The following is a 20,664-nucleotide window of genomic DNA, read 5'->3' on the forward strand; positions in this document are numbered from 1 at the left end:
AAAAAAATGAAATCCAATGAAAGAAAAATTTCTTCTTCATATTTAGTGATCGGAACAAAATTTAACAAAGCGTTATATTGTTTGAACTTCATTTGCTTTTAGAATTTTTGTTCGGACTATTTGAAAAATGGGGAGGAACTTTCTATTGGTGGAGTTTTTGTCTTTTTTTGTTTCGCTCGCAAAATCACCTACCACAAATAATCATCGGAAAAAGCTCACTGATATATCATACTAGAGCCCTTTTAGCCGTGATTCGAACGACATTAAAAAATCTTGAAACATTTTTCCTAGTGTCTGGAAAAACCGGTTTGAAATTTTTGCTTTTTTGTCTTAATTCGAGCAAATAAATAAGCTTGCAATAGCTTATTCAATGGCCTAAAAGCTTACAATAGCTTTATTTTAGCCGTAAGAACTTAGTTTTACTCGAGGAAAGTTAATTTTGTTTTTTTTTGTTGTTTTTGTCATTTTTCCACAAAATTCGTTTTCCAATTTTACTTTGACTGTCAAACATGCTTTCGTTCAGATTTTTTATCACAGCTCGCCGAAAAAACGACACTAATTTGAGAAAAAAATAAATATTGTTTTAAGACTATGGTCGGAATGTTCTGTGCTATGTGCTGAGTAACCGACTAACCTTGTTTTGTTTTAAATTTCTTGCGTTTTTTGCGCATGCTATGAACATTTGAAAAAAAGCGAAACACAACCCGAAAGAAAACTTATTGCCAGTACAAACTTTAGCGGCCGGTACAAAAATTTAATATAGCGAAACATGATTTGATTTTAATGTCCTTTCGTTTTAATTTTTTTAAAGTTTTTTTTTGTGCGTGCTAAAATTTTGATTAAAAAAACAAAAGCAAAGAACAAAGTTCTTCCCCACTTTTAGTGATCGGAACAATAACTTAACAAAACGTAATAACTTTTGCACTTAATGTGCTTCAGAAAAGATCAGGCATGCTCAGACACAAAACTCATGGCACAAAATAGTATCAAAGGTTCGCCTATCTAATAAATCCGCACTTCAAATTGACAACTAAAAATTTCGCGCAGCATTAATCTTCCTATACCGTACAATAATTTTAGAACTCGAAAAGCACTCGTGAAAAAAAGAATGAAAGAACTCGAATGAAAGACACTCGTGAAAAGAAATGAAACGTTTTCTTGAACCTGAAATTTGAAAAACTACAACTGAAGACAAAACTAACATATTAATTGCGTAGAAATTTCGAAAAACGGTCTTGATTCCCCCAAGACTAACAAGTTGCCCCGTCAATTGTCGATAATTGGAGCTAATCTAAGACCCTAAGAAACGAACAGAGCCGCATCTCTGTTGCAAAAACATCTAAGCATGTTTCCAAAAATGTTTTCAAATTTCTAGTCAGCGTAACTCGAAAGGAACAAAGCCAGCGAGTTGCAGTTCGAGTAGAACAGAATAGTCCAAAGACAATCAGAAAATTATAAACAGAAATGTTTTAAATAACCGTGATTTTTTGTTCATGATGTGATGCGACAACTATACAAACACCTGGGAGTTTTCAGGTCAATATGTTAGACAGCTTTGATTATCTATACTCATACATTCATGAAAACATACAAAATTCAAAAAAATCAGATTGATTTCAAACAAACTGCAATTTCATAATTTTAAAAGGAAACTTAAGCGTGCTACTTATCATCAAGCCACAGTGTCCATCAAAACATTCGGAGTTCAATTTCAAATAATAACAAAAACATCAGCTTTCCCTCTAATCATTATCGAGCTGTATCCTTAAGCGACTGAAAAACTGGGTTCACGCCAACAAAACCTTCATTAGATTAGAGAAGATAAGCCGACAACAAACAAACTGCTGCTATTAGTTGTACAAACAAGGCGGTTAAAGGCTGGCATATCAGGATAGCCTCCGACCATTTCACGTTTTTGGTTTAAAAGAGTCACCGTGATGTTTTCAGTCGAGAGTTCAAATTTTTGAGAACTTCGTGAAAGTGTCCAAATGATCACTCATGATTTCAAATAAACATTAAACTACTTCTAGACAAAAAATTGATTCGTACAAAAGTAGAACAGCAGAAAAAACAGAGGGAAAACGAAGATTCGCACCAATTGTGATAGAACACAAATATTGCAGGTCAAGTTAATCGACAGAAAATGACGCAAAATTTGCCAAAATTATTTTGAAAAATGTCAAAAAAGTGGAAAAAATGATTAAAATTTGAGCTACCGGAATTTCTCTCTTTTTGTCTTCTATAAATTTCCTTCTGATAAAAAGTAAAAAAGCCAAATAAGACTAATTACTGCTAATTGAGCATCAAAAAAACTTAAAAACTTTCAACGCGGTAATAAAGCCGATAAAACCAGGGCAGACAAACGTTGAGCCGAAAAACAATTTAGAAAAAAAATAAAATAATAGAAAAAACAATAATTGTCCCCTCAAAACATTTACGTGACACCTTCTTTTGCTAATCAAACGACACGAAATGAGACCGCAAAGCCTATATAACATAAGTCAAATCCTTTTGAAACTAATCATGAAGAGTGAAAAAAATCAGTTTTGGTAATTTTTTCAATCACTTAATGAAGTATAGAACGGGCACTTAAACTGTAAACCAGCTCGAAACTAGTCTCTCGATTGATGAAAGTACAGAATTGAAGATGACCACCAAATTTAATCATTATGTCAACAAAATTGTTCACGGGGAAAAATCAATAGTTACCGGTTGCAACCACCTTGCTATTGGCAAAGGTAAAAAAAAAAGATTTCAGGGGCACAGAAGCTGACAATTTTAGGCATTACTAGAGAATGGAAGAAGATAAATAAACGAGTAAGACAATAAAATGAAGCGTAGGAACAAACGGCAATATACTGCAAGCCGATAGTTCATCACCTGGATCGGTTAGCGGTCGTTACGCAATATAGGCGAGAAAACAATTAATCAATTATTTGAAAAAACGTAATTGGTGACAAAAAAACTATTCGCGAATTATTTCAAAAGCAGATAATAAAAATTTCCAACCATTTTTTGAAACAACTTGAACGCAGAGGCGAAGCGTAGCTTCGCACCACTTGCAACACAACAAAAAATGGCACGGCAGCTGGCCCAAAAAAATCGACGCAAGCTGAGTCGAAAAAAATTGTTTAAAAAACATACGAAAACTTTATTTTTGAACATTCGTCTGGTTGGGGATAAATTTAAAGATTAATATTGAGAAACACTCATTCCAGTGTTAAATAAGCCTTAAGCATTTCATCAAACGAAAAAATTTCATTAAGCGACTGTTGAATCGAAAAAAAATCAAAATTGAGCGAAACATTTTGAGCCCAAAAAGCTCCAAAGTTTTATGCCCCCACCCCTGCCTACCGTTCCGTAAGCACAAAAACAATTTTAAAATTTTAAAGCTTCAAAAGACAAATTATCAGGCAATTAAACGAAATTTTTTTCCCGCTTAATCGTTTTCGACTGATGCATTTTTGTTTCATGCATCAGTTGAAACCATTTAAGCAGAAATTTGAAGCGAAAAAAAAAATCATAATAAAACGAAAAAATCTTAGAGCGGAAAATTTTGTGGTAAAAACGTCTATTGACAGGCATTTTGTTCTGTTGCTACCAGAACAACTCAGCTAACTGATTTTGTTAAACTAGTTATTAACTCGAAAAAAAAACTTTATTCCAATTTGATAACGCTCGCTAATCGCTAGCGTAAAAAGTCAAAAATGATTTTAAAAAATCAAACATTCTGTTGGTTTGTTTGTTTGTAAGTTCATTTGGTTTGTTTTTGTTAGTCTGTTTTTTAAAGACAAGGATAGAGAGTGAGGTAAACTTTGATCTTTATGAAAACTTCCTTCGGATTTGAATGAATTTCAAACAAGGTCGCCGAAAACTGATGTAGAAAGAAAATAGGAAAATTGGCAAAATTAGAATCTTTTACCCAGGATTTAGCTTTATTTCTGGATATCTTTAGTGGTGGCGCAAGTGGTAGAAGGGTGAGGGAGAGTGGGGGGGGGGTGGGTGGAGACCCCCATGTTTTAAGATAGGGAATAGAATATCCGGTCTCCGAGCTATGTATTAAGATAGGCTATAGATTTTCCAATGTATTAGTATAGGGAATAGGTTTCTCAATGTACTAAGATACAAGTTTTCAGATGGTAAGTTTCAGAAAAATTTTTGGCGCCCGAATTTTGTGAGTTCGATTTTGTCGATACTTGCGTTTCTTAGCTAGCTTCTACGGTTTAGATGTTTTGATTATTATTTTACAGGTTTGATTCAACGAGAAAACCATCTAAAGCTATACTGAAACCTAACGAAACTTCGAGAAAAAAATCATGTTTTTTGAAAAAATTTTTTAGTTTTTGTGTGGAAATGTCTAGTTTTTTTTCGCAAAAATTTTGGCTCGCATTATCTAACTGTTAATTAATACTGGTTAATTACGTGTAGGTTAAGAAAATAAAGTTATGTATTCAGTTTTCTTGTACATGGTAAGTCAATGGTAAGAGTTTTTGGGCAAAAACTTGGAGTTTTTGTCACAAAAATTGAAAATTTTTCATAAAAAATTTTAAAACACTATAGTTTTATTGTAATTCGATCTAATTTATTGGATACTCTTACTTTCTATCTACCTGAAATTATGCCAAAACCTACTGAAACTTTAAAAAAAGTCAAATTTTAGGAAAAAATTGCAAAAAATTCAAGTTTTTGCGAAAAAGTACAAAAATTTCAAAGTTTTCGGAAAAAATTGCAAAAATTTCAAAGTTTTTGGAACAAACTGCAATTTTTTGGAAAAAACTGCAAAAATATCAAGATTTTGGCTAGTTTTTTGTTGCTTCTAAATACATTTAAAGTTTAAAATTAAGCTCAAATTGTATTTCAATTGGCATCATGTTGAGACACTGATAGAAAACTTTGAATAGAAATATGGATTTTTCCAAATTTTTCTCACAAAAAATTGAAATATGATAAATTTAAGCCTTATTTGAATAACAAAGCGGGTTATATAATGCTCTCAACATTAACAAGAAAGCTCATAAAAGCTGAATCGAAATTGAAACTTGTGGAAGATAGTGAAAATAACCGTAATTTTTAAGAAATTAAAAAAAAAATTATTCAAAAAAAATTTTCCATTTTCAACCTTTTAATTGGATATTTAACTAATTTTTTGTCCAATCCAGGGAGAATTGAAATAGGACTCTCAATACAAATGAACATTAAGAGCAATATTCCATCAAATTTCTAGATTTCTGCTCAATGATTAACCCAAATTTGTACAAAAATTACAAATTCAGAAAAGTTATTCACCTTAATAGTACAGAATTTCAGATCAATGATGAAAAATGAACAGTTAATAGTTAAAATTGACTAAAAACGAGATAAATTTTTCTTAAAATTTTTTTTCGATATTTGCTCAAATTCAACAAAATCTTCTTCATAACTGATGATTATCTCTCTGTTGCTTCTGCAACATAATTTCACAATTTTCCGTAGAAATGTTCTATTCTTAAAGGTTATTCTTTCTTTCTGCTTAAAACATGATTCCGCTATTTAACACACTTTGCAAGAAAATTTAGTCAGAACTGGAGAATTTAGGGGGAAAATAGTATCAATCGAACGAACAATTTGCTAGCAGAGATGAAATTAGAACTGATACCGTCTGATTATTTTGATAAAAGTTGTAAATGTCTGCCTCAAGTTTCCCTTGTTAGGTGCTACAGTAAACTATTTAAGCAAAAATACAACTTTTGGGATAAATATCTATCACTTTTCTGGAAAAATAGTCAATTTTTCATGATTTTCTGTAGAAATGCTCTATGCTTTAAGGTTGTTCCTGCTTTCTGCTTAATGCATGTTTTCGCTATTGAACACATTTTGCAAGAAAATTTGGTCAGAACTGGAGAATTTAGGAGGAAAATAGTATCAATTGAACGAACAATTTGCTGGCAAAGATGAAATAAGATCTGATACCGTCTGATTGTTAGGATAAAAATTGTAAATGTCTTCCTCAAGTTTCCCTTGTTAGGTGCTACAGTAAACTATTTAAGCAAAAATACAACTTTTGGGATAAATATCTATCCTTTTTCTGGAAAAAAAGTCATTTTTTCCTGATTTTCTGTAGAAATGCTCTATGCTTTAAGGTTATTCCTGCTTTCTGCTTAATGCATGTTTTCGCTATTGAACACATTTTGCAAGAAAATTAAGTCAGAACTGGAGAATTTAGGAGGAAAATAGTATCAATTGAACAAACAATTTGCTAGCAGAGATGAAATTAGAATCGAAACCATCTGATTGTTACAATAAAAATTGTAATTGTCTTCCTCAAGGTTGTCTTGATAGGTGCTAGAGTAACTTATTTCAGCAAAATTACAATTTTTGTGTCAATAACTATCACTTTTCTTGCAAAATAAATATAAAATAGCTATAAAAAAAGAACAAATTAGGAGCAGCTCTATTAGTTATATTCTGAAAACCTCCGGAAATACGCAAGGGAACCTAGTTCTTAACATCTACAATATCTAAAAACTTCTAAAAGAGCGCGTCTCAAAAAATGATTTAGCAAAGGAAATCAAGGTGCAAACTGGAACAATTGTGTAACTTTCGGATTTTTATTAAGCAAAAGAAAACTCTATATAGTTTAAAAAAATAATGAAATGTAGATCTTGAAAGCTGTTTTTGCTTTATGCTTCATGTATCTTCTTCCAAAAGATGTCGGATTGAGTTTACTTTACAAACACTATCCTCAAAACATCTGATTTTTCATAAAAAGTTACCTTATATATCAAAGGATAACAAACTTTTCTGATGAATTACACATAAATACCAATCTTTGACACTTTTTATGTCGGAGTTTTTCTCAAAATATGGTTTATAAGTTAAATTTAGTAAACTTATGTCAAAACTCTTAATGAATTAAATCGAGTTTCTATCTCATTTTCTCAGTTTCTGCTTCATCTTCTATCTATCAAATTAATCCAATTTGAACAAAATTATTTGAAAATTGAACTTTTGATGGAAAAAGGTATCGTTTCAACGACCGTTCAACAATCCGAAGCTGAATGAATACCATGAATCCTTTGCTAAACGTCTTTAAATGATTTTCTCTACTTGATAATTTTATATTGCTCTGAATTTCAACTCTGAATTTTGGAAAAATGTATCGTTTCGACGACCGTTCAACAATCCGAAGCTGAATTAATACCATGAATCTTTTGCTAAACGTCTTTAAATGATTTTCTCTACTTGATAATTTTATATTGCTGTTTCAACTCTGAATTTCAATTTTGAAGTAAATTTTGGGTTGAAAATGATGTATATTATTATCTTGAAATTTTCAAATGTCAGCAAAACATAAAGTTTCAAGGTCAGTTATCAATTCCTTTTCTGAAACGTAGAAAAAAAAGCAAAAAAAACCATAATTCTTAGTAAATCAATCCCCAATATCTGCTACGCACTACTCTAAGATTACTTTTACAACCACTAAGCAAGGAAAATTTTAAATTGGTTACTAGGCAAAACTTTTCAATTAATCGATGTTTTATAAAAATCCAGTTTTTTTTTGTATTTCAACAAATTCTTAAGCACTCATTAGCGTATGTGATTCGCTTTTACTACAAATTTATCGCAACAAAATCTCCGCAAGCTTGCAACCAATGGAGTTTTTACTGTAGTTTAAAGATTTTTGGATTGATTTCCGTCGAAAGTTTCACGACAATTTGAACTCGATTGTTGCTGGTTTTACCATAAATCAGAACCTTCGCATATGACAGAATAAGAATAATGACAAAATACTGTAAATTTTTTACTAAAAATTTTTCATATATATTGTATAGACTTTTCAGACTCAGTAAAAAATTATTATTCAAAGTATTTTCTACTCTGTTTTTCTTAAAAATATATCAATTTTACCTTCTCTTGGAGTGTTTTTTGAGACTGCCGATCACATACTTTAACATTATTTTGACACTGCTTCATCTTGATATGATTAGTAAGTTCCTCGCTGCTAAATGTATAAAAGTTACAATGGAACACTTTAAAACGTCACAGTGCCTTCGATGTCTTGACGCATCTTTACGTGTGTATTCTCTTCCACATTCAAGACATGCAATTCTTTTGTTTCTATTAAGTAACAGCATGTCAATAGGAAGAAAAAGAAAAAAATGGGAGATTTAGAATGTCCCAAATTTTCAGTAAAGAAAAGTTGAATAGGCTCAAAAAATGAGTAAAAGTGAATAAAAACAGCAAATTTCTTGAACAATTGTTTTTGACGTGAAAGAAAATCAGAATAGATACGCTATTTAACCTAGCTGAAATAAAAATCATCCAATCTAACCATGGAGTTTTCAAAAAATTGCTATCAACCAATCGGAATCGAGCATCCTTTTTAAGGAAATTTTTAATTTTTTCTGATACCAACCAATCAGAATCGAGCTTCAATGGTCATGGAAGTTTTAATAAAGTTTATGTCAACCAATCGAAACTGATTTCTACTTCTCATGGGTTTTTCAACAGTTTTGATATCGTTTGTAGATATCAAGGATTTCTTCACAGGTAGTATTTGTGATAATAACCAATCAGAATGAGGTATTCACAGATTTTAAAATACTTTGTAGATCAGAACCAAACTATGTTTATGAAACTTCCCAATCAATCAATTTAAATTATATGTTCTAACATAATTAAGATATAAAATTTGATACCTTAGAGAGGTAAATGAGATTTCTTGTCTGTTTTATATTGTTTTTTAGATGCTGAATTAAAATTTTGAAATTTCAATCAAAATTTTTTCGATTTGGTCTATTTCTAACCAGTGAAAAGAGAAATTACCGAAACATCTATTATTGTTGTTTTCTTTCTGGTATATTGTAATAAAAACAACCGGAAGTTTTTTAAATTTGGATAGTCGATTAAAAGATAATCTGACAACTCTAGATTTTGCATTTTTATCAAATTCAAAACAGTAATCGAAATGATGTTCCTTATCTTCAATAATTGTTTCATAGAATCTTCCATTCTTTTGTTTTCTACTGATCGACCACTCAATTTGAGTTAGTTCTTCTAAATAAAAACATTGTTGATAAAACTGGCAGTACTCTTCTTTTCTGAAATCTCCTCTCCATCTTTTTAACAGAATTATTGAACTTTCTGTGTTTCCATACAAGTTAAAACTAATACGATCTCCATCGAAGTCATCTGTCCACCACTCTTTTTGTTTTTTGTAGTAGTTCAACCTTAAAATCTGATAAATGTTCATTTCAGACATTGAAAATGCTTTTGATAGAAACATATTTCTTACTGAAATTAACAAAGAAACTTGAAAAAACTCGAATTGTTGAACCATTTTTTACTTATTTTGCAATCAACAAAAAGTGTATTTCCCTTATTTTGAGACTGGTTATTTTTAAGTTAATTCATGTAGCCAATCAAAACCTCAAATTAAGGCAATTGAAAACAACCAATGAAATTCAGAATTTCGAAAAATAATGATAATGTTTCAACTAACTATACATTTTGTTCGTAATGTTGTTCAAATAAGCCAACTTTTACTCAACTTTTGATAAAAGCATTAATTAAATAATTTTTTCTGTAATTTCCTAAACAAATAGTGGAAAATCTATTGATGATTGGATAGAGCTTTATGTCAATTTTGATAAATTTTCATGTTTTGTCTGACTTTTCCTCAGATATCCCAGCTCTAAATGTGAACTTCAGTGACAAAAGATAGTTTTGAACCAACAATTTTTCAATTAACCAACATACAAAACATCACAAAGCATTAATGAGGCTTACAATTATCGACAAAAAAAAAGTCTCCCAAAATTTGGGACAGTTCTTTGAATTCGTTCAAAGTATAGTTGACATAGGCAACTTGTTTCATTGCTTCATTCTCTTCTTTTCTGAAATCTCCTCTCCATCTTTTTAACAGAATTATTGAACTTTCTGTGTTTCTATACAAGTTAAAACTAATACGATCTCCATCGACGTCATCTGTCCACCACTATTTTTGTTTTTTGTAGTAGTTCAACCTTAAAATCTGATAAATGTTCATTTCAGACATTGAAAATGCTTTTGATAGAAACATATTTCTTACTGAAATTAACAAAGAAACTTGAAAAAACTCGAATTGTTGAACCATTTTTTACTTATTTTGCAATCAACATAAAGTGTATTTCCCTTATTTTGAGACTGGTTATTTTTAAGTTAATTCATGTAGCCAATCAAAACCTCAAATTAAGGCAATTGAAAACAACCAATGAAATTCAGAATTTCAAAAAATAATGATAATGTTACAAATAACTATACATTTTGTTTGTAATGTTGTTCAAATAAGACAACTTTTACTCAACTTTTGATAAAAGCATTAATTAAATAAATTTTTCTGTAATTTCCCAAACAAATATTGGAAAATCTATTGATGATTGGATAGAGCCTTATGTCAATTTTGATTAAATTTTCATGTTTTGTCTGACTTTTCCTCAAATATCCCAGCTCTAAATGTGAACTTCAGTGACAAAAGATAGTTTTGAACCAACAATTTTTCAATTAACCAACATACAAAACATCACAAAGCATTAATGAGGCTTACAATTATCAACAAACAAAAAGTCTCCCAAAATTTGGGACACTTCTTTAATTTCGTTCAAAGTATAGTTGACATAGGCAACTTGTTTCATTGCTTCATTCTCTTTTGCAGTAAAAAAAGAGTCGAATCCGAATGTCGGGTGGCTTGTTCACACTGTACTTCTTGATTGTGACACACACCCTCCTCATTAGACGAGCTGTTCAACATAACTTACGATGGAGAGGAGCTGAAAAGATGCCTAGCATTGCAAAGAAACGACTAATTCGGAAAAAATTCAAGAGACATTATTTATGTTCCAACCAGAAACTGGCTTCCACACAAACTCTTGGTTCAGCGTTTCTGGATAGAATTCGAAAAATTCAAAACTCAAAATATGAACCTGATTTGTTCAAGATTATTGATTGCTTTATTGATTGTCATGGTTCTGTGCATAGTGATTATGTAAGCCTTGTGATAAAATAATCAATTGTTTTCAAATGTGCTCTTCAAAGTTTACATTGATAAATCTTTAAAAACAAAGCTTTGGTTCACGAGCAGTTTATTCAAATGATAAAAAAAAAACAATTTACAATTCAATGGGAAACTTGAAAAAATGTGTAAAAAATCAAAAAGTGAGTTAATTTTCGAGTTCCTTGTCACTTTCTTCTTCATGTGCCACACCATGTTTCCTTCTAAACAGAGCTAAGTTATCCTGTTGAACCTTCAATTTTTCTTTCTTGTACCTTCTATCACGAATTGTTTCAATTTTTCGCCAATCATTTAGGGAAATTCTTAAGGGACTGAAACACTTCTTCGGATCTCTGTAGAAGATGTCAAATTCAACCATTTTTTCAAAAATAGTCATTTGTAGTAAATGTTCACTTGTAAGCAAATGAAAACTATTTCCGTATCCCAGATCCACAACTTCATCAAAATATTTTTCATTTGAATCATATGAAAACCCGTACTTTTTTCTCGAAGGTGACTTAGACATAGCCAATTCTTTTCCAAATTCCCTAACTCTTCTACTCTCGAGTTCTCTTCATTCCGAAAAATCTATGATAATTTGCTCACTAGCTTGGGACATTTTATTAAATTTGAGAATCTTGACAGTTTCGGTGCCAATTTCAAACTGGATGCAGTAACTCGCTCGTTCTATTATGATTGGTTTCAACGTTTGAGATAGATTTCCGTTTCTTCTAAAAATTCTTCTCATGTCGGTAAAATGAACTGAACTGGGGGAGATTTTCAAATGAAATGAAATATATATTATTTCACCTGTAGATTTTGCTGAATTTCTCATAAAAAAACTGAACTCCAAAATTTTTGCAACACTTGATTGACTTTAATTGCTTATAAAGGATTTTGTAAAATAAGAATTTTTTGTTGTCTAAGATTTTTCAAAAGGGAAGAATTTCATTGAAAACTATTCCTATTATTTACAACCCTGGTTGCGTATCTTTTTTTTAAATTTAAAAAACTAGCAAAATAACTAAAATCCACAAATTTTTTTCATCAACGCCATCACCTTAGAGTTAGTTCTGAAATTCTGATTGGTTAAATTTAAGTGATTATTTCTAGAATTTAGAAAATTGAGGAAAATGTAGATGTTAATGTGTAATGACTTTTTATAAAATTCAAGGATTTAATCTGTAGATTCTAAAAATTAGAAGATTCTAGAATTTAATGAATAATGACGTCAATTTCTCTGGTGGAAATATTCCACAACTTTTACTGTTCTATAAAAATTAAAGTGTAATGAGGTCATTTTCTCAGGTGGAATTACTTTTTTATTACCTACATAATTCAAAAGACCCCTTCCTAGCTCTGTAGAGGAATCATGTCAGACCCTCTGAATGGCTTTTTCAAATAGTTATTCCTAAGATTATTGAATATTTCTTCCAAGAATTTTGTCAAAAATAATTTTTTCTAGCCTGAACAGTTTTTAACATATAAATATAAATGAATTTTTTTACGTATACCTATCTAAGAATTTTTTTTTGGTAAAATGCGCGTTTTTTCTTGGTTTTTTCAAAAATTATGTTGAAAATTTTTTCATTTCTAAAATGATAAGGCAAAAAACGCAGAACTTTGATGTAAAAAGCATGTTGACTTATTGCTTAGAAAACTTCTAATACCTTGGTTTTCAATTGTTTCTGATCAACAGACATGCAAAAATTAGTTTTCTGAAGGATTTAATTTTGAATAAAAGTTTCATAAAGATTAGCATTAACTGTGCAAGAAAAATTGTCATGATTTATTTCGGTAAGATGGTAAAAGTGTTTCAATTTTTTGAAGCGTATGCAAAAATTGTTTCACTTTTTTGTACAAATGCGAAAATTGTTTCAATTTTATTGACAAAATGCAAAAAGTGTTTAAATTTTTTTGGACAAAATACGAAAATGTTTCAATTTTTTTGACAAGATGCGAAAAGTGTTTCACTTTTTTTGACAAGATTCGAAAAGTGTTTTACTTTTTTCGATACAATGCGAAAAGTGTTTTACTTTTTTCGATAAAATGCGAAAAGTGTTTCAATTTTTTTGACAAAATGCGAAAAATGTATCAACTTTTTCGATAAAATACGAAAAGTGTTTCAATTTTTTTGACAAGAGGCGAAAATTGTTTCAACTTTTTTGACAAGATGCGAAAAGTGTTTCAATATTTATGACAATTTGCGAAAAGTCTTTCACTTTTTTCGACGAAATGCGAAAAGTGTTTCAATTTTTTTTAGTGTTTTTCCGAATATGTGTGCAAAAGTTATTCGAGTTTCTTAACATATGTGCAAGTTCGGAGTACTAAATTAGGTTTTAATTGTTTTTAAATAGTTTACTCTGAACCTCTGAAATTGAAATTGAAGAAATTAATTAATTACAAAGAACAAAAATGATACTAAACAACAATTATTTTTAAAAACATTTAATCAAAGAGCTGTCGAGCAGCAGGAGAGTTCTGTAGGTTCTCTATAGAACGCAGAGCTGGACGAGGTTCCATTGCTGGTGGTTCTTGTGGAGTTGGAGGCGTCATTGTTTCTGAGAAACCCTCATCTTCATCTATTTTGATGGGGTTTTCGACTGATCCTTCCTCCTTCCAAGGAAAGAGGAAGTCGTCGACTGGTTGAGCCACAGGAATCTCAGGAATCCTCCATCAGTTGCATTTCTTCAAGTTGGTTCTCTGTCATGGGTACTTGTGTCATATGATGTTCGTTGAAATCCCTTTGCATCACTTCCACCATGTGCCAGACTTGGATTGGGATATCCATTCGTGCCAGAAAAACTCCAGAGACTGTTTCTCGCACTTGAATTTGTACTAGATCAGGCGAAAATTCTACAGAGTACATGAGATTGCTGTTTTGTACTGAGAAGATCATTTTGAGCAATAAATGAGTACAAGAGTAAAAACAAGAAAAAGCTGATAGAGGGGTAGCTGACGGAAGAGAAGTTGAAATCAAGGTTTTTAGAGCTGAGAGAGGAGGTAGTTGACGGTAGTTAAGTTGAAAATAAAATGATTTTTTGTGAGGAGTTAGGGGTACCTTCAACTCGAATGTGTGGGTTTGACCAATCAGAATTGATTTTCCTAATTTGGATTGCAGTCGTGTCCAATCAGATTTCAGCTTCCTTTTATGGGATTTTTTGTTAAAAGTCGTGTCCAACCGGAAACAAAGCTCCATTTTGGGTATTTTCGTTTCCAATCACAAAAATGTTCATTTTTGTTCATGTTGTCGTATCCAATCAGAGAAACTTTTAAGGACTTAAATCTGTCAAAAAAGTAAAAATATACACAAAAGCAATTGCAAAAATAAATGACCAAAAGTTGTTTGATGTAAAAAAAAGAAATATTGCTGATATAAGTAACAATATTTATATCAGCAATATTCTTGGATCAGCAATATTTCTTATTTTTACATCAAACAACTTTTGGTCATTTATTTTTGCAATTGCTTTTGTGTATATTTTTACTTTTTTGACAGATTTAAGTCCTTAAAAATTTCTCTGATTGGATACGACAACTAGAACAAAAATGAACATATTTCAGTAAGAAATATGTTTCTATCAAAAGCATTTTCAATGTCTGAAATGAACATTTATCAGATTTTAAGGTTGAACTACTACAAAAAACAAAAAGAGTGGTGGACAGATGACGTCGATGGAGATCGTATTAGTTTTAACTTGTATAGAAACACAGAAAGTTCAATAATTCTGTTAAAAAGATGGAGAGGAGATTTCAGAAAAGAAGAGTACTGCCATATTTATCAAAAATGTTTTTATTTAGAAGAACTAACTCAAATTGAGTGGTCGATCAGTAGAAAACAAAAGAATGGAAGATTCTATGAAACAAATATTGAAGATAAGGAACATCATTTCGATTACTGTTTTGAATTTGATACAAATGCAAAAGCTAGAGTTGTCAGATTATCTTTTATTCGACTATCCAAATTTAAAAAACTTCCGGTTGTTTTTATTACAATATACCAGAAAGAAAACAACAAAAATGTCTGTTTCGGTAATTTATCTTTTCACTGGTTAGAAATAGACCAAATCGAAAAAATTTTGATTGAAATTTCAAAATTTGAATTCAGCATCTAAAAAACAATATAAACCAGACAAGAAATCTCATTTATCTCTCTAAGGTATCAAATTTTATATCTTAATTATGTTAGAACAATTAAATTAAATTGATTGATTGGGAAGTTTCATAAACATAGTTTGGTTCTGATCTACAAAGTATTTTAAAATCTGTGAATACCTCATTCTGATTGGTTATTATCACAAATACTACCTGTGAAGAAATCCTTGATATCTACAAACGATATCAAAACTGTTGAAAAACCCATGAGAAGTAGAAATCAGTTTCGATTGGTTGACATAAGCTTTATTAAAACTTCCATGACCATTGAAGCTCGATTCTGATTGGTTGGTATCAGAAAAAATTAAAAATTTCCTTAAAATGAATGCTCGATTTTGATTGGTTGATAGCAATTTTTTGAAAACTCCATGGTTAGATTGGATGATTTTTATTTCAGCTAGGTTAAATAGCGTATCTATTCTGATTTTCTTTCACGTCAACAACAATTGTTCAAGAAATTTGCTGTTTTTATTCACTTTTACTCATTTTTTGAGCCTATTCAACTTTTCTTTACTGAAAATTTGGGACATTCTAAATCTCCCATTTTTTTTTCTTTTTCTTCCTATTGAGATGCCGTTACTTAATAGAAACAAAAGAATTGCATGTCTTGAATGTGGAAGAGAATACACACGTAAAGATGCGTCAAGACATCGAAGGCACTGTGACGTTTTAAAGTGTTCCAATTGTAACTTTTATACATTTAGCAGCGAGGAACTTACTAATCATATCAAGACGAAGCAGTGTCAATATAATGTTAAAGTATGTGCTCGGCAGTCTCAAAAAACACTCCAAGAGAAGGTAAAATTGATATATTTTTAAGAAAAACAGAGTAGAAAATACTTTCAATAATAATTTTTTACTGAGTCTGAAAAGTCTATACAATATATATGAAAAATTTTTAGTAAAAAATTTACAGTATTTTGTCATTATTCTTATTCTGTCATATTCAAAGGTTCTGATTGATGGTAAAACCAGCAACAATCGAGTTCAAATTGTCGTGAAACTTTCGACGGAAATCAATCCGAAAACCTTTAAACTACAGTAAAAACTCCATTGGTTGCAAGCTTGCGGAGATTTTGTTGCGATAATTTTGTAGTAAAAGCGAATCACATACGCTAATGAGTGCTTAAGAATTTGTTGAAATTTAAAAAAAAAACTGGATCTTTATAAAACATCGATTAATTGAAAAGTTTTGCCTAGTAACCAATTTAAAGTTTTCCTTGCTTAGTGGTTGTAAAAGTAATCTTAGAGTAGTGCGTAGCAGATATTGGGGATTGATTTACTAAGAATTATGGTTTTTTTTTCGCTTTTTTTTCTACGTTTCAGAAAAAGAATTGATAACTGACCTTGAAACTGTATGTTTTGCTGACATTTGAAAATTTCAAAATCATAATATACATCATTTTCAACCCAAAATTTACTTCAAAATTGAAATTCAGAGTTGAAACAGCAATATAAAATTATCAAGTAGACCAAATCACTTAAAGACGTTTAGCAAAGGATTCATGGTATTAATTCAGCTTCGGATTGTTGAACGGTCGTTGAAACGATACATTTTTCCAAAATTCAGAGTTGAAACACCAATATAAAATTATCAAGCAGAGAAAATCATTTAAAGACGTTTAGCAAAGGATTCATGGTATTAATTCAGCTTCGGATTGTTGAACGGTCGTTGAAACGATACCTTTTTCCATCAAAAATTCCATTTTCAAGTAATTTTTGTTCAAATTGGATTAATTTGATAGATAGAAGATGAAGCAGAAACTGAGAAAATGAGATAGAAACTCGATTTAATTCATTAAGAGTTTTGACATAATTTTACTAAAATTTAGCTTATAAACCATAATTTGAGAAAAACTCCGACATAAAAAGTGTCAAAGATTGGTATTTATGTGTAATTCATCAGAAAAGTCTGTTATCCTTTGATATATAAGGTAACTTTTTATGAAAAATCAGATGTTTTGAGGATAGTGTTTGTAAAGTAAACACAATCCGACATCTTTTGGAAGAAGATACATGAAGCATAAAGCAAAAACAGCTTTCAAGATCTACATTTCATTATTTTTTTAAACTATATAGAGTTTTCTTCTGCTTAATAAAAATCCGAAAATTACACAACTGTTCCAGTTTGCACCTTGATTTCCTTTGCTAAATCATTTTTTGAGACGCGCTCTTTTAGAAGTTTTTAGATATTGTAGATGTTAGGAACTAGGTTCCCTTGCGTATTTCCGGAGAATTTCAGAAAATAACTAATAGAGCTGCTCCTAATTTGTTCTTAAATTGTAAAAACACATTTATATTCTCATTTTTTACATATTTTTTTGAATGTTTTAACCAGCACCGATTCTTTCTCAATTCGATATTTTTGAGAAAAGTTCCCTTTCAAATAAGAAAAAAAAGCTATTTAATATTTATTTTGAAAGAAAAGTGATAGTTATTGACACAAAAATTGTAATTTTGTTGAAATAAGTTACTCTAGCACCTATCAAGACAACCTTGAGGAAGACAATTACAATTTTTATCGTAATAATCAGATGGTGTCAATTCTAATTTCATCTCTGCTAGCAAATTGTTCGTTCAATTGATACTATTTTCCTCCTAAATTCTCCAGTTCTGACCAAATTTTCTTGCAAAATGTGTTCAATAGCGAAAACATGCATTAAGCAGAAAGCAGGAATAACCTTAAAGCATAGAGCATTTCTACAGAAAATCATAAAAAATTGACTATTTTTTCAGAAAAGTGATAGATATTTATCCCAAAAGTTGTATTTTTGCTTAAATAGTTTACTGTAGCACCTAAAAAGGGAAATTTGAGGCAGACATTTACTATTTTTATCAAAATAATCAGACGGTATCAGTTCTAATTTCATCTCTGCTAGCAAATTGTTCGTTCGATTGATACTATTTTCCCCCTAAATTCTCCAGTTCTGACTAAAATTTCTTGCAAAGTGTGTTAAATAGCGGAATCAGGTATTAAGCAGAAAGTAAGAATAATCTTTAAGAATAGAACATTTCTACGGAAAATTGTGAAATTATGTTGCAGAAGCAACAGAGAGATAATCATCAGTTATGAAGAAGATTTTGATGAATTTGAGCAAATATCGAAAGTATTTTTAAGAAAAATTTATCTCGTTTTTAGTCAATTTTAGCATTTAACTGTTCATTTTCCATCATTGATCTGAAATTCTGTACTATTAAGGTGAATAACTTCTCTGAATTTGTAATTTTTGTACAAATTTGGGTTAATCATTGAGCAAAAATCTAGAAATTTTATGGAATATTGCTCTTAATGTTCATTTGTATTGAGAGTCCTATTTCAATTCTCCCTGAATTGGACAAAAAAATTAGTTAAATATCCAATTAAAAGGTTGAAAATGGAAAATTTTTGATAAATTAGAATAATTTTTATTTTACTTTCTTAAGAATTACGGTTATTTTCACTATCTTCCACAAGTTTCAATTTTGATTCAGCTTTTATGAGCTTTCTTGTTAATGTTGAGAGCATTATATAACCCGCTTTGTTACTCAAATAATGCTTAAATTTATCGTATTTCAAATTTTTGTGAGAAAAGTTTGGAAAAATCCATATTTCTATTCAAAGTTTTGTATCAGTGTCTCAACATGATGCCAATTGAAATACAATTTGAGCTTAATTTTAAACTCTAAACGTATTTACTTTTTATTCAATTAGATCAGAAGCAACAAAAAACTAGCCAAAATCTTGATATTTTTGCAGTTCTTTCCAAAAATTTGCAGTTTGTTCCAAAAACTTTGAAATTTTTGCAATTTTTTCAGAAAACTTTGAAATTTTTGTACTTTTTCGCAAAAACTTGAATTTTTTCCTAAAATTTGACTTTTTTCAAAGTTTCAGTAGGTTTCGGCATAAATTCAGGTAGATAGAAAGTAAGAGTATCCAATAAATTAGATCGAATTACAATAAAACTAGAGTGTTTTAAAGTTTTTACGAAAAATTTTCAATTTTTGTGACAAAAACTCCAAGTTTTTGCCCAAAAACTCTTACCATTGACTTACCATGTACAAGAAAACTGAATAGATAACCTTAATTTCACAACCTACACGTAATTAACCAGTATTAATTAACAGTTAGATAATGCGAGCCAAAATTTTTGCGAAAAAAAACTAGACATTTCCACACAAAAACCAAAATTTTTTTCAAAAAACATGATTTTTTTCTCGAAGTTTCGTTAGGTTTCAGTATAGTTTTAGATGATTTTCTCGTTGAATCAAACCTGTAAAATAATAATCAAAACATCTAAACCGTAGAAGCTAGCTAAGAAACGCAAGTATCGACAAAATCGAACTCAAAAAATTCGGGCGCCAAAAATTTTTCTGAAACTTACTATCTGAAACCTCGTATCTTAATACATTGGGAAACTTATTCCCTATCCTAATACATTGGAAAATCTATAGCTCACCTTAATACATAGCTCGGAGACCGGATATTCTATTCCCTATCTTAATACATGGGGGTCTCCACCCACCCCCCCCCCCCCCCTCCCCCACTCTCCCTCGCCCTTCTACTACTTGCGCATGAAGTCGTTCAAGAAGTCTACCAAGCGGATTCGCATCAGCATCAAAAATGAAACATCAACACAATAAAAAAGTTTACAGCCCAAATATTGTTGATAAAATACCGATTGAACTTAAGCATTATTTGAGTAATACCGATTGATACAGGAAACTTTTAAAGCTATTTTGAAATACGAAGTTAATTTCAAAATAGCTTTAAACTTTGGAAAAAATTTTTTTACCGTTGGCAGACAATATATGAAAATCACCAATTTTAAACAAAAATTGATCGCAGGGCTTTTTTAAATTCGCTGGAAACTCTACACAACGCCAACCCAACAGATTGTTGTAACCGCGTCAAAGAATTGAATGAACCAAATTTGATCAATTTTTTTTTTATTTAAGTTGATTGAAAAAGTTGTACCCGGCTACAGCTCTTTGAATATTCAAAAATTGCATGAATGACTTTTTCTTTATAATTATCCCATGTAGATAAAACTGGATCAGTAGGTATTTTATTTGATTTTGCCGAGAGTTCAGATAGTTGAAGTCATTTTTTTCTAAACTGACGCCTTGAGCGTTTTTCTTCAAACTTTTACACTCCCTGGCGGAGTTTGCATTCCTTGTAACAAAGAAAATGAACCGGCTTTAAATGCAATCAAGCGTAAGTTTTGAGCATGAACACTTAAATTTTTTGAAAAGAAATCACGAACAACAATTTCGGCAATCATTTTGTTCTTTTACCAAAGAAAATCGATCAAAAAGAGACGACTCAAGGCTTAAGGTCAAAACATACCCAAAAGGCACTTGGAAAAGGTCAAAGAACGAAAGATAGCCGAAAAAGACCAACTTGTTCCGAATTTCAAAAAATTATGTCTAGATCTTCGAAGCAAGGAGTAATTTATGTATTTCACACCTATTGCATTTTAATTAACATCCTTTTAAGCAAACGATTTTGTATCAAACTTGAA

The sequence above is a fragment of the Symsagittifera roscoffensis genome, chromosome 3 (genome assembly GCF_963678635.1).
Source record: "Symsagittifera roscoffensis chromosome 3, txSymRosc1.1, whole genome shotgun sequence".
Classification (NCBI taxonomy): domain Eukaryota; kingdom Metazoa; phylum Xenacoelomorpha; order Acoela; family Convolutidae; genus Symsagittifera; species Symsagittifera roscoffensis.